Here is a 4871-nt window from a genome sequence, read left to right as displayed (position 1 = left end):
TAGAAGAGTATGATCTTCTTATCAATAATTAGCGTAGTTAATATCAATCAAATCTCTCTTTAGTATTGTAATCAACAATTAATCAAGTTCTAATACAAGTTTTATTTCCTTAATCTCTCTCTTGTTCATCCTATATTTTGGGTAATTGAAGATTATTTGGGTTATTATTGGGAGATTGACAACCTCTCAATCAAGCATCAAGTACTTCTTTTATCTTTGCTTTATTATTGGAATCATTAGTAGGTATAATTCTCTTAATCCCTCTTTAATTATTGTTAATTACTTTCATTTGTTCATCATGTTTCCTTTTGTTGGTATGATTGACAACCTTGCTAGCATGATCAACATGATAATGAGTGAGTAGTGACCTAGCTAGGGTTAATGGGTAATTAGGGGAAACCAACATGGGGAATGATTCATGCTTAAATTAATATGCTTTCATGGTTTATTTGCTTGCTTGTTTTGATCTCAACTCATGCACATGTTATGTTTGATGAAATGCGAGCCTATGAATCCTTGCATTTTTTACCCATCACCTATCTTTTCAATGAGACTTGTAATACATAAACCAACCCGAGTCTCATTAGACCATGCATGTTGTTGAGTAGGGAAGATTAAGTCGACTTGTAGGTGTTGTACAATCTAATCGATTCGGCTCTGGGACCCAAACTTTCCTAGGATTGTAAGATATAACCCAACTCAATCCATCATAACAATAATTGCTTGCTTATAATTTGAGAACATGTTTGTATGATCAATTCCCATGATTCCCCTATGACCCCATGACACGCTAGTGCTTTTTATCAATTGTTTACAACTCTTTTAATTCATCTTGCTTGTTTACTTTCATTGCTATTTAGTTTAGTGACCTTCTACATCAACCCAAATTGTGACACCCCTAAGACACCACTAGTTTTAATAGAAATCTCATCTCAATTCCCGTCCCTTGGGATCCGACCTTTACTTGCCTCTTTACTAATTGTAGAGTTGTTTGTGAAGCTATAAATTGTGTTTTGATTCGGACATGACCCAACGACCACATCTATTTAATTGTGAACACGAAACGGACCGATCAAAAATGGCGTCGTTGCCGGGGACGGTGTTACCTTGATTTAGATTTTCTTATATTGTTATTAGTTGTGTCTTTCTTTGCTTTGGGGAAGTAAAACTCCTCAAGGTTTGTTCTAATTGTTTTCGAGTTGTTTGATATTTTGCATGTCTAGAAGGTCACAAGGTGATTTGTTACCTTTTGACCGTGAAATTGAAAGAACCTTGACAAACAATAGGAGATTTGCTAGGAGGAATTTGAGAGGTATTAGTGAGGTTGTTCAACCAAATATTGAGTTCATCAACCCTTTTGCAAGAGAAGGTGAGGAGAACCCAATACAAAATACCTCACAAAATCAACCTACAATGCCTAAATTTTCATCACATTCCGTACCCACCGAGGAGAACCTACCCAATGGTACTCCCACACCACAACATTTGACCGGAAATTTCATTGTCAAATCCGCCTTTATCCAATTAGTCGAAAGGAGCCAATTTGGGGGGATGCCTAGTGAAGACCCTCATTCTCATATGGAAACCTTTTGTGACTATTGTGAGGCGATTTCTCAAACCGGTGTAACTCAAGACCAAATTCGATGGGTCTTATTTCCTTTTTCTCTAATTGGCACCGCAAAACAATGGTTGAAGGGCCTTGATAAGGCCACTCTCGGAATAGATTCTTGGAAGAAGTTGGCTCTAGCTTTCTACAAAAAATTCTACCCACCGGAAAAGACTAACATGCTAAGAGCTCAAATTACAGGTTTTAAGCAAAGGGATGAAGAATCTTTGTATGAAGCTTGGGAGCGGTTCAAAGGAATTTGTCGCTCATGTCCTCACCATGGACTTAGCGAATGGTTCTTGGTACAACAATTTTGGAACGGTTTATATGAAGATTCAAGGAACATTCTCAACATGGGATCAAATGGAATGTTCACCGAAGTTAATGACAATCAAACATGGAACAAAATTGAGGAAATGGCGGTCCATAACTCACAATATAGTGGACTCCGTTACTCAATTGGGTGCTCAACTTAGTGCTCACATTGACACAATCAATTTGAAGTTTGAACAAGCTATGGCTAGACTTGAAGAAGCCTCAAAATCACCAAAGCATCATGTTAATGCCATGCCGGCATCCTCATCAATCCCAAGTGGGATATGTGAGAATTGTGGAACTTTGGGACATGACCAAAGTGAATGTAGGGGAACAAATGAACAAGTGAATGCTTTCCAAGCATACAAGAGTGGTACCCCTTATTCCAACTATTACAATGAAAACACCAAGTTTCATCCAAATCTCTCATACAAAAGCAAAAATGTTCAAAACCCTCAAACAACATACACCCCACCTCCCATGAGAAACCAAAATCAAAGACCCTTTTACAACCAAAACCAAGGTTACCAAAATCAAAATCCATACAATCACCAAAATGACCAAGGTTTTGATGTTCAAAAAGCGGTCCTCCAAATGCAAAAGAATCAACAAGAATTTTTCACTCAAATGCAAAAAGATAGTCAAGCAACGGAAACTACCATCAACAACATCCTAGCTCACACCAAGATGTTGGAAACCCAATTGACTCAACTAGCATCTTCAAGCTCACAAAGACAAAAGGGACAATTACCACCTCAAGGTAATCCCCCAAGACATGAAACGGTTAGTGCCATTCACTTGAGAAGTGGTACAAGGTATGAAGCACAGAAAAAGCAAGTTGAGGATGAAGTTGTGGAAGCTAGTGATAAGGAAGAAGTTGTGCAAAACTCCAAAGATGGAGAATCATCAAAAGAAGAGATTTCAAAGAAAAATGAAGACAAGGCCAAGGAGAAGGAGCCCATTGTGATTAGACTTCCTTTTCCAAGTCGTCAAGCCAAGCCCAAATTTGATGATAAACTTGGAAAGTTTATGGAAATTGTGAAGAATTTGGAAGTCTCGATTCCTTTCACGGAATTAATCAATCACGTGCCGGCCTATGCGAAATACATGAAAGACATCCTCACAAAGAAGAAGTCAATCCGGAAACTTGAGACTATCGCCTTCACTAAGGTGAGTAGTGCAATACTTCAAGGGAGTTCACCTCCAAATCTAAAGGATTCGGGAAGCTTCTCAATACCGTGTACCATTGGCGACACCACGATCAACAAAGCCTTATGTGATCTAGGGGCTAGTGTGAGTGTTATGCCGTACTCGGTGAGTAAAAGGTTGGGGATGGGAGAGCTTAAATGCACCAATATCACACTCCAAATTGCCCATAGATCGACGAAGACACCCTTAGGGATATGGGAAGATGTTCCCGTGCGAATTGGGAAGTTTTTCATCCCGGTGGACTTTGTCATTGTTGATATGGAGGAAGATTCCAACATTCCAATCATTCTAGGAAGACCTTTCTTACACACCGCGGGTGCGGTGATTGATGTGAAACATGGTGAGCTCACTCTAGAAGTGGAAGATGAGAGTATAACTTTTAATCTTGACAAGACTATGAGAGCTCCTCGTTTACATGAACCATGTTTTATGATCGATCATTATAGCCGGAAGGATGATAGGAAGAAGTCGGAACTCCAATGGAAGAAGAAAATTGAAGATGCTCCATTCAAAGAGCAAGTGAATTGTGACAAGGAGAGCTTGCAAAGCTCATCAAAATCAAGCAAAGAAGAAGAGGATGGCCTCATTGGCCAAGAAAAGAAATTGGGAGAGTTGTCTCCATCAAATCAAGAGATTTTAAATGATCAACTTAATGAAGTTTGTGGTCTTTGGGACGACGAATTTGAAGGGATTTTTAATCCCTACATTGGTAATGCCATCGATCAAGACCGACAACAAGGGTCAAGGTCTATTGAAGACCTCTACCATGATAATGAACAAGCTTTTGATTACTTTTTCAAGGTGTTGAGTAACATCAACAACACCTTGAACATGCCCCCTTGACATCTCATCAAGAATGAGAGTTTGGTGGAGTCCTCCCTAAACCACCATTTGTAAATATTTCTAACTCCCTAACTTGCATTTCAATTCTTAAATTGCATTTTTGTTATCTTTGGATTTTTATACTTTGATCAAGATAATTATCATGTTTGAGAGAAGTGAGGGAGGGACTAATGATTTCAATTGATGTGTAGTGCTTTAGCTTAGTGTGGGGATGGCAATTGCCTAGGCTTTCCATGCCTTAGTAGTGCCCCCACAATGAAGAGCACAAGATATGAAGAAGAATGGAAAGATGACAAGGGATATGCGTTGTACACGGATGGAACTGAATCCGGGTACAAAGGGGTCGAATCCGAGCGGATTCAGGAGAATCCGAGCGGATTCAGGAGAATCCGCCCGTTTTCAAGCAATCCGGGCATACTGGTCAGAAGACGCACGTCCTGAAATGAGCTGAAGTTTTGAAATTTTTGAGTGTCAGGGAATCCGGGCGTCCTGAATTCAAATCCGCCCGTCTTCGAAAATCTGCCCGTCTTGAAAGGAAGACGCCCGTCTTTTTGGCTGAGGAAAACAAGAAAAATTGTTGTGAAGGAATCCGCCCGTCTTCTGTAGAATCCGCCCGTCCTGTGTTTGAAAATCCGAGCGTCTTCCCTTAAAGACGCCCGTCTTTAGGCGAGTTTTTCTAAACCCAGAAAAGGCAGAATCCGCCCGTCCCGAGCAGAAACCGCACGGATTGCCCCTGCAGTTCGAATTTTTCGGGCTTTATAAAACCCCTCCCACCTTCATTTCTTCATTCCTTCATTCATAACACTACTCAAAACCCTCAAAACCCTCATCCTCTCCATCACAAAAACAAAATTCCTCAACTACATTCACCAAAATCAAATCAAAACATCCTTTTTAC

General features: G+C 39.9%; 1 non-coding gene across 1 annotated transcript; it reads right to left on the bottom strand.

Moving 5' to 3' along the window:
* Nucleotides 1–1785: 1785 nt before the first annotated feature.
* Nucleotides 1786–1892, bottom strand: LOC141593557 (small nucleolar RNA R71). The gene has a single exon (XR_012521632.1). It is a non-coding gene; the product is annotated as a small nucleolar RNA R71 (small nucleolar RNA).
* Nucleotides 1893–4871: the final 2979 nt, after the last annotated feature.

Source organism: Silene latifolia, chromosome 7 (assembly GCF_048544455.1).
Source record: "Silene latifolia isolate original U9 population chromosome 7, ASM4854445v1, whole genome shotgun sequence".
In the NCBI taxonomy this organism is placed as follows: domain Eukaryota; kingdom Viridiplantae; phylum Streptophyta; class Magnoliopsida; order Caryophyllales; family Caryophyllaceae; genus Silene; species Silene latifolia.
Note: the sequence above shows the minus strand (reverse complement) of the source record. Positions and strands in the feature narration are given on the sequence as shown.